Below are 10,691 nucleotides of genomic sequence, written 5' to 3'. Positions count from 1 at the left end.
TCTTGTTCACACTTTATATCGTTTTGATGCATTTTCCGGAACTAACCTATTAACAAGATGCCGAAGTGCCGGTTCTCGTTTTACTGCTGTTTTTGGTTTCAGAAATCTTACACAGGAAATATTCTCGGAATTGGACGAAATCAAGGCCCACGATCTTATATTTCCACGAAGCTTCCAGAACACCGAAGATGGACCAGAGGGGAGGCCCAGGGCCCCCACACATGGTGGCGGCGTGGCCAGAGGGGGGGCACGCCACCCTGGTGTGTGGGACCCCCAGACCCCTTCCAACTCCGTTTCTTCGCCTATATAAGTCGTCGTGACATAAAACCACGACACGGAAAGGCCACGATACGAGAAAAGTTCCAGAGCCGCCGCCATCGCGAAGCCAAATTCGGGGGACAGAAGTCTCTGTTCCGGCACCCTGCCGGGACGGGGAATTGCCCCCGGAAGGCATCTCCATCGACACCACCGCCATCTTCATCAACGCTGCTGTCTCCTATGATGAGGAGGGAGTAGTTCTCCCCCGGGGCTCCAAGGTCTTCTCCGTCATATGGTGTCAAATCAAAAACATTGAAAGAATTACTGACACCAAACACATCAACTGGAAGATCTATCGAGTATGCCTTATCATTGATCTTGGCAAGCACTTTGTAAGGACCAGCACCACGAGGCTTCAACTTAGACTTCCGCAGCTTCGGGAACCTATCCTTGCGAAAATGTACCCAGACCATATCACCAGGCTTGAACAACATCTCCTTACGCTTCTTGTTCATCCTTGCAGCATTGCTCTTGCCTTTCTTCTCTATCAACTCTTTAGTCTTCATATGGATCTTTCGCACAAAATCTGCCCTCTTGGATGCCTCCATATTAACTCTCTCATGTATGGGTGATACGTCTCCGACGTATCGATAATTTCTTATGTTCCATGCCATATTATTGATGATACCTACATGTTTTATGCACACTTTATGTCATATTCGTGCATTTTCTGGAACTAACCTATTAACAAGATGCCGAAGAGCCGGTTGCTTCGTTTTCTTCGTTTTTGGTTTCGAAATCCTAGTAACGAAATATTCTCGGAATCGGACGAAATCAAAACCCGGGGTCCTATTTTGCCACGAAGCTTCCGGAAGACCGAAGAGGAGTCGAAGTGGGGCCACGAGGGGCCGCCACCATAGGGCGGCGCGGCCCGGGCCTTGGCCGCGCCGACCTGTGGTGTGGGGCCCTCGTGTGGCCCCCCACGTTGCCCTTCCGCCTACTTAAAGCCTCCGTCGCGAAACCCCTGAGGCGAAGAACCACGATACGGAAAACCTTCCATAGCCGCCGCCATCGCGAAGCCAAGATCTGGGGGACAGGAGTCTCTGTTCCGGCACGCCGCTGGGACGGGGAAGTGCCCCCGGAAGGCTTCTCCATCGACACCACCGCCATCTTCATCAACGCTGCTGTCTCCCATGAGGAGGGAGTAGTTCTCCATCGAGGCTCGGGGCTGTACCGGTAGCTATGTGGTTCATCTCTCTCCTATGTACTTCAATACAATAATCTCATGAGCTGCCTTACATGATTGAGATTCATATGATGATGCTTGTAATCTAGATGTCATTATGCTAGTCAAGTGGGTTTTACTTATGTGATCTCCGGAGACTCCTTGTCCCACGTGTGTAAAGGTGACAGTGTGTGCACCGTGTGGGTCTCTTAGGCTATATTTCACAGAATACTTATTCACTGTTATTAATGGCATAGTGAAGTGCTTACTTATATCTCTTTATGATTGCAATGTGTTTTGTATCACAATTTATCCATGTGCTACTCTAGTGATGTTATTAAAGTAGTTTATTCCTCCTGCACGGTGTAATGGTGACAGTGTGTGCATCCGTGTTAGTACTTGGCGTAGGCTATGATTATGATCTCTTGTAGATTATGAAGTTAACTATTGCTATGATGGTATTGATGTGATCTATTCCTCCTACATGGTGTGAAGGTGACAGTGTGCATGCTATGCTAGTACTTGGTTTAGTCGTGTTGATCTTTCATGCACTCTAAGGTTATTTAAATATGAACATTGAATTGTGGAGCTTGTTAACTCCGGCATTGAGGGTTCGTGTAATCCTACGCAATGGTGTTCATCATCCAACAAGAGAGTGTAGAGTATGCATTTATCTATTCTGTTATGTGATCAATGTTGAGAGTGTCCACTAGTGAAAGCGGGATCCCTAGGCCTTGCTTCCAAGCATTGAATCTCCGTTTGTTTACTGTTTTGTTGCATGTTTACTCGCTGCCATATTTTATTCAGATTGCTATTACCACTCATACTCATCCATATCACCTGTATTTCACTATCTCTTCGCCGAACTAGTGCACCTATTAGGTGTGTTGGGGACACAAGAGACTTCTTGCTTTGTGGTTGCAGGGTTGCATGAGAGGGATATCTTTGACCTCTTCCTCCCCGAGTTCGATAAACCTTGGGTGATCCACTTAAGGGAAACTTGCTCGCTGTTCTACAAACCTCTGCTCTTGGAGGCCCAACACCGTCTACAAGAATAGAAGCTCCCGTAGACATCAAGCTATTTTCACGGCGCCGTTGCCGGGGAACGAAAAGCTTCTACACGGGATTTCCTCCCTCGTCAACCACGCGCCAGTTGTGGACAGCAAGCTATTTTCTGGCGCCGTTGCCGGGGAGGAAAGGTAAAAGGTACTCACACTCCGGATCTCGGCTACTAAGCTATTTTCGCTGTTGTAAGTACTCGAAGCTATTTCCTTTAGATCCTGCAATTGCATCTTTTTGTTTCTTGTTAAACACTAGTAAGGCATAATGGAAAACATCTGTGAGCTTTTTGTACTATTTCCTGAGTCAAGACATGAATGGTTTAATGCGAAAATTAAAAAACCTATGGAACCTTATTTGCATGCTGGTAGTAATATTAGTATGAACGCTTTGAACACCATTGTTAATAATGATATAGAAAGTTCTAAGCTTGGGGAAGCTGGTTTTGATGAGCATGATCTTTTTAGTCCACCAAGCATTGAGGAGAAAATTTTCTTTGATGATACTTTGCCTCCTATTTATGATGATTATAATGATAGTAGTCTTTTAGTACCGCCTGTTATGGAGGATAAATTTGATTATGATTACAATATGCCTCCTATATTTGATGATAGCTACTTTGTTGAATTTGCTCCCACTATTACTAATAAAATTGATTATGCCTATGTGGAGAGTAATAATTTTATGCATGAGACTCATGATAAGAATGCTTTATGTGATAGTTATATTGTTGAGTTTGCTCATGATGCTACTGAAAGTTATTATGAGAGAGGAAAATATGGTTATAGAAATTTTCATGTTACTAAAACACCTCTCTATGTGCTGAAACTTTTGAAGCTACACTTGTTTTATCTTCCTATGCTTGTCACTTTGCTCTTCATGAACTTGTTTATTTACAAAATTCCTTTTCATATGAAGCATGTTAGACTTAAATTTGTTTTGAATTTGCTTCTTGATGCTCTCTTTTGCTTCATACTCTATTTTTCATGTGAGCATCATTAAAACTGCTGAGCCCATCTTAACGGCTATAAAGAAAGAACTTCTTGGGAGATAACCCATGTGTTATTTTGCTACAGTACTTTGTTTTATATTTGTGTCTTGGAAGTTGTTTACTACTGTAGCAACCTCTCCTTATCTTATTTTATTGCGTTGTTGTGCCAAGTAAAGTCTTTGATAGAAAGGTTGATACTAGATTTGGATTGCTGCGCAAGAATAGCATTTCTTTGCTGTCACGAATTTCGACCTGCCTCGCTGTAGGTAGCTCAGAAAAATATGCCAATTTACGTGCGTGATCCTCAGATATGTACGCAACTTTCATTCAATTTGGGCATTTTCATTTGAGCAACTCTGGTGCCTCGATAAAATCCATCTTTACGGACTGTTCTGTTTTGACAGATTCTGCCTTTTTATTTCGCATTGCCTCTTTTGCTATGTTGGATGAATTTCTTTGATCCATTAATGTCCAATAGCTTTATGCAATGTCCAGAAGTGTTAAGAATGATTGTGTCACCTCTGAACATGTTAATTTTTATTGTGCACTAACCCTCTAATAAGTTTGTTTCGAGTTTGGTGTGGAGGAAGTTTTCAAGGGTCAAGAGAGGAGGATGATATACTATGATCAAGAAGAGTGAAGAGTCTAAGCTTGGGGATGCCCCGGTGGTTCATCCCTGCATATTTCAAGAAGACTCAAGCATCTAAGCTTGGGGATGCCCAAGGCATCCCCTTCTTCATCGACAAATTATCGAGTTCCTTCTCTTGAAACTATATTTTTATTCGGTCACATCTTATGTACTTTACTTGGAGCGTCTCGTGTGCTTTTGTTTGTGTTTTTGTTTGAATAAATGCTTGTGTGGGAGAGAGACACGCTCCGCTGGTTCGTATGAACACATGTGTTCTTAGCTTTTAATGTTCATGGCGAAGGTTGAAACTCGCTTCGTTAATTGTTATATGGTTGGAAACGGAAAATGCTACATGTAGTAATTGGTAAAATGTCTTGGATAATTTGATACTTGGCAATTGTTGTGCTCATGTTTAAGCTCTTGCATCATATACTTTGCACCCATTAATGAAGAAACACATAGAGCTTGCTAAAATTTGGTTTGCATAATTGGTCTCTCTAAGGTCTAGATAATTTCTAGTATTGAGTTTGAACCACAAGGAAGACGGTGTAGAGTCTTATAATGTTTACAATATGTCTTTTATGTGAGTTTTGCTGCACCGGTTCATCCTTGTGTTTGTTTCAAATAACCTTGCTAGCCTAAACCTTGTATCGAGAGGGAATACTTCTCATGCATCCAAAATCCTTGAGCCAACCACTATGCCATTTGTGTCCACCATACCTACCTACTACATGGTATTTCTCCGCCATTCCAAAGTAAATTGCTTGAGTGCTACCTTTAAAATTCCATCATTCGCCCTTACAATATATAGCTCATGGGACAAAATAGCTTAAAAACTATTGTGGTATTGAATATGTACTTATGCACTTTATCTCTTATTAAGTTGCTTGTTGTGCGATAACCATGCTTCTGGGGACGCCATCAACTATTCTTTGTTGAATATCATGTGAGTTGCTATGCATGTCTGTCTTGTCTCGAAGTAAGAGAGATCTACCACCTTAATGGTTGGAGCATGCATATTGTTAGAGAAGAGCATTGGGCCGCTAACTAAAGCCATGATTCATGGTGGAAGTTTCAGCTTTGGACATATATCCTCAATCTCATATGAGAATAATAATTGTTGCCACATGCTTATGCATTAAAGAGGAGTCCATTATCTCGTTGTCCATGTTGTCCCGGTATGGATGTCTAAGTTGAGAATAATCAAAAGCGAGAAATCCAAAATGCGAGCTTTCTCCTTAGACCTTTGTACAAAGCGGCATGGAGGTACCCCATTGTGACACTTGGTTAAAACATGTGTATTGCGATGATCCGGTAGTCCAAGCTAATTAGGACAAGGTGCGGGCACTATTAGTATACTATGCATGAGGCTTGCAACTTGTAAGATATAATTTTCATAACTCATATGCTTTATTACTACCGTTGACAAAATTGTTTCATGTTTTCAAAATAAAAGCTCTAGCACAAATATAGCAATCGATGCTTTCCTCTTTGAAGGACCATTCTTTTTACTTTTATGTTGAGTCAGTTCACCTATCTCTCTCCACCTCAAGAAGCAAACACTTGTGTGAACTGTGTATTGATTCCTACATACTTGCATATTGCACTTGTTATATTACTCTATGTTGACAATTATCCATGAGATATACATGTTACAAGTTGAAAGCAACCGCTGAAACTTAATCTTCCTTTGTGTTGCTTCAATACCTTTACTTTGATTTATTGCTTTATGAGTTAACTCTTATGCAAGACTTATTAATGCTTGTCTTGAAGTACTATTCATGAAAAGTCTTTGCTTTATGATTCACTTGTTTACTCATGTCATTACCATTGTTTTGATCGCTGCATTCATTACATATGTTTACAAATAGTATGATCAAGGTTATGATGGCATGTCACTTCAGAAATTATCTTTGTTATCGTTTTACCCGCTCGGGACGAGCGAGAACTAAGCTTGGGGATGCCGATACGTCTCCGACGTATCGATAATTTCTTATGTTCCATGCCGTATTATTGATGATACCTACATGGTTTATGCACACTTTATGTCATATTCGTGCATTTTCCGGAACTAACCTATTAACAAGATGCCGAAGAGCCGATTCGTCGTTTTCTCGCTGTTTTTGGTTTCGTAAATCCTAGTAACGAAATATTCTCGGAATTGGACGAAATCAAAACCCGGGGTCCTATTTTGCCACGAAGCTTCCGGAAGACCGAAGAGGAGTCGAAGTGGGGCCACGAGGGGCCGCCACCATAGGGCGGCGCGGCCCAGGCCTTGGCCGCGCCGACCTGTGGTGTGGGGCCCTCGTGTGGCCCCCCACGTTGCCCTTCCGCCTACTTAAAGCCTCCGTCGCGAAACCCCTGAGGCGAAGAACCACGATACGGAAAACCTTCCAGAGCCGCCGCCATCGCGAAGCCAAGATCTGGGGGACAGGAGTCTCTGTTCCGGCACGCCGCCGGACGGGGAAGTGCCCCCGGAAGGCTTCTCCATCGACACCACCGCCATCTTCATCAACGCTGCTGTCTCCCATGAGGAGGGAGTAGTTCTCCATCGAGGCTCGGGGCTGTACCGGTAGCTATGTGGTTCATCTCTCTCCTATGTACTTCAATACAATAATCTCATGAGCTGCCTTACATGATTGAGATTCATATGATGATGCTTGTAATCTAGATGTCATTATGCTAGTCAAGTGGGTTTTACTTATGTGATCTCCGGAGACTCCTTGTCCCACGTGTGTAAAGGTGACAAGTGTGTGCACCGTGTGGGTCTCTTAGGCTATATTTCACAGAATACTTATTCACTGTTATGAATGGCATAGTGAAGTGCTTACTTATATCTCTTTATGATTGCAATGTGTTTTGTATCACAATTTATCCATGTGCTACTCTAGTGATGTTATTAAAGTAGTTTATTCCTCCTGCACGGTGTAATGGTGACAAGTGTGTGCATCCGTGTTAGTACTTGGCGTAGGCTATGATTATGATCTCTTGTAGATTATGAAGTTAACTATTGCTATGATGGTATTGATGTGATCTATTCCTCCTACATGGTGTGAAGGTGACAGTGTGCATGCTATGCTAGTACTTGGTTTAGTCGTGTTGATCTTTCATGCACTCTAAGGTTATTTAAATATGAACATTGAATTGTGGAGCTTGTTAACTCCGGCATTGAGGGTTCGTGTAATCCTACGCAATGGTGTTCATCATCCAACAAGAGAGTGTAGAGTATGCATTTATCTATTCTGTTATGTGATCAATGTTGAGAGTGTCCACTAGTGAAAGCGGGATCCCTAGGCCTTGCTTCCAAGCATTGAATCTCCGTTTGTTTACTGTTTTGTTGCATGTTTACTCGCTGCCATATTTTATTCAGATTGCTATTACCACTCATACTCATCCATATCACCTGTATTTCACTATCTCTTCGCCGAACTAGTGCACCTATTAGGTGTGTTGGGGACACAAGAGACTTCTTGCTTTGTGGTTGCAGGGTTGCATGAGAGGGATATCTTTGACCTCTTCCTCCCTGAGTTCGATAAACCTTGGGTGATCCACTTAAGGGAAACTTGCTCGCTGTTCTACAAACCTCTCGCTCTTGGAGGCCCAACACTGTCTACAAGAATAGAAGCTCCCGTAGACATCAAGCTATTTTCTGGCGCCGTTGCCGGGGAACGAAAAGCTTCTACACAGGGATTTCCTCCCTCGTCAACCACGCGCCAGTTGTGGACAGCAATGGGTAAAGGCAACAAGTCAAGTGGAGTAATGGGTTTGAAACCATACACCACCTCAAAAGGACACAGCTCCGTGGTAGAATGTACCGCACTGTTGTAAGCAAATTCCACATGCGGCAAACACTCTTCCCACTCCTTCAGATTCTTCTTGATCATGGCTCTCAACAGTTGTGACAATGTTCTATTCACCACTTCAGTTTGACCATCAGTTTGGGGATGACAAGTAGTACTGAACAGTAGCTTCGTCCCCAGCTTTCTCCACAGCGTCTTCCAGAAGTAGCTCATAAACTTCACGTCACGATCAGAAACAATAGTCGTCGGGACTCCATGTAAACGTACAACCTCCCTGAAAAACAGGTTAGCAATATGCGACGCATCGTCGCTCTTGTTGCAAGCATAAAAGTGTGACATTTTAGAAAATCTGTCCACTACCACAAATATAGAATCATGGCCTCTCTTAGTACGCGGCAAACCCAACACAAAATCCATACTTATATCCTCCCATGGTGTAGTAGGTGCCGGTAAAGGAGTATACAAACCGTGAGGCTTCAGCTTGGACTTGGACTTGTTGCAAGTAATACATCTCTTCACATACCTGTCCACATCCCGCCTCATCTTTGGCCAATAAAAGTGGTCAGCTAGCATGAGTAGCGTCTTCTCACGCCCAAAGTGACACATCAAACCTCCAGCATGTGATTCCTGCAATAAGAGCAAACGCACGGACGATTCTCGGAACACATAGTTTGTTAGCTCTAAACAAGAACCCATCATGTATGTGATATTTTTCCCATGCTTTACCAAGAGCACATAAGCGATATGGTTAAGCAAAATCATGATCAGTGGCATACAAATCACATAGTACTTCTAATCCAGGAATTTTAACATCAAGTTGAGTTAATAGCATATTTTTCCTAGATAGAGCATCAACAACAATATTATCTTTTCTCTTCTTATGCTTAATAATGTATGGAAAAGACTCAATGAACTCAACCCACTTGGCAAGACGCTTATGCAAACTAGACTGAGCTTTCAGGTATTTTAAAGATTCATGATCAGAATGTATGATAAATTATTTTGGCCACAAGTAATGTTGCCAAACCTCAAGAACTCTAATTAAAGCATACAATTCTTTATCATATATAGGATAGTTTAACTTAGCACCAGACAGTTTCTCAGAAAAATATGCAATGGGACGACCCTCTTGCATCAACACACCACCAATTCCAATACCACTAGCATCACATTCAATCTCAAATTGTTTATTGAAATCAGGAAGTGCAAGCAACGGTGCAGAAGTTAACAATCTCTTCAGTTCATCAAAAGCATGATCTTGGATTGCGCCCCACTCAAAAATTACACCCTTTTTAGTTAAATCATTCAAAGGTGCAGCAATAGTACTAAAGTTGGGCACAAATCTTCTATAAAACCCAGCTAGACCATGAAAACTTCTAACTTGACTCACATTTATGGGAGTAGGCCAATTTTGAATAGCTTCAATTTTAGACACATCTACTTCTACTCCATGGTGAGAGACAACATAACCCAGAAATATGACCTTATCTTTGCAAAATGTGCACTTCTCAAGATTACCATAGAGTTTATTATCACGCAACACTTGCAAAACATGTCGAATATGTATAGTATGATCAGATTCATTGCGGCTGTAGATTAATATGTCATCAAAGTACACAACCATAAACTTGCCAATAAATTCACGCAAAACAAGGTTCATCAGTCTCATGAAAGTGCTAGGTGCATTAGTCAAACCAAAAGGCATTACTAACCACTCATATAAACCAAATTTTGTTTTAAAGGCTGTTTTCCATTCATCCCCTTCTTTCATCCTAATTTGATGATAACCACTACGCAAATCAATTTTAGAGAACACAACAGCACCACTCAATTCATCTAGCATATCCTCTAAACGGGGAATAGGGTGACGATATCAAATAGTAATGTTGTTTATAGCTCTACAATCTACGCACATACGCCATGTACCATCTTTCTTAGGAACTAAAATAACAGGAACAACACAAGGACTAAGGCTTATGCGGATATAACCTTTGTCGAGTAGCGCTTGTACTTGCTTTTGTATCTCCTTCGTCTCTTTGGGGTTCGTTCTATATGGTGCCCGATTGGGTAGCGAAGCTCCGGGAATCAAGTCAATTTGATGCTCAATACCTCGCAATGGTGGTAGTCCTGCGGGTACCTCATCCGGAAACACGTCGTCAAATTCCTGCAAAACATTAGAAACACCAAGAGGAAGAGGGATCATGTCGTTAGAAACCAAAATCGTGAGCACAAGTGGCATGGCTGTAGGAACCTCACTAAATTCTCTCATGTCTTCTTTGGTGGCTAATGAGACTAAGGAATTCACGCTCTCACTTTTCGCTATATCAATCACGACATTACAATTCTCTCGCCTATCTAAAGAAGCATCCTCCAAGTTCATTTCAACTTTCTGACGAGATTTATTGACAATTTGCTGTGGTGACATAAGCTGTAAGTTGATTTTCTTGCCCTTGAACTCCAAGTGATATGTATTGGCACGGCCATTGTGTTGCACAGAACGGTCATATAGCCAAGGCCAACCCGATAGTAGGTGACACACCGTCATAGGAACCACATCAAAGTCAATGCAATCCTTATACGGTCCAATATATAGCAAACTCAACAAGCACCATGTGGTTTACCTTCATCTCACCATTGTCACTCAACCACTGAATATAGTATGGATGCGGGTGCGCTAGATACTTCAACTTTAGCTTGGTACATAACTCCTTGCTTGCTAAATTGCGGCAA

This window comes from Lolium rigidum, chromosome 5 (assembly GCF_022539505.1).
Source record: "Lolium rigidum isolate FL_2022 chromosome 5, APGP_CSIRO_Lrig_0.1, whole genome shotgun sequence".
Taxonomy (NCBI): Eukaryota; Viridiplantae; Streptophyta; class Magnoliopsida; order Poales; family Poaceae; genus Lolium; species Lolium rigidum.
Note: the sequence above shows the minus strand (reverse complement) of the source record.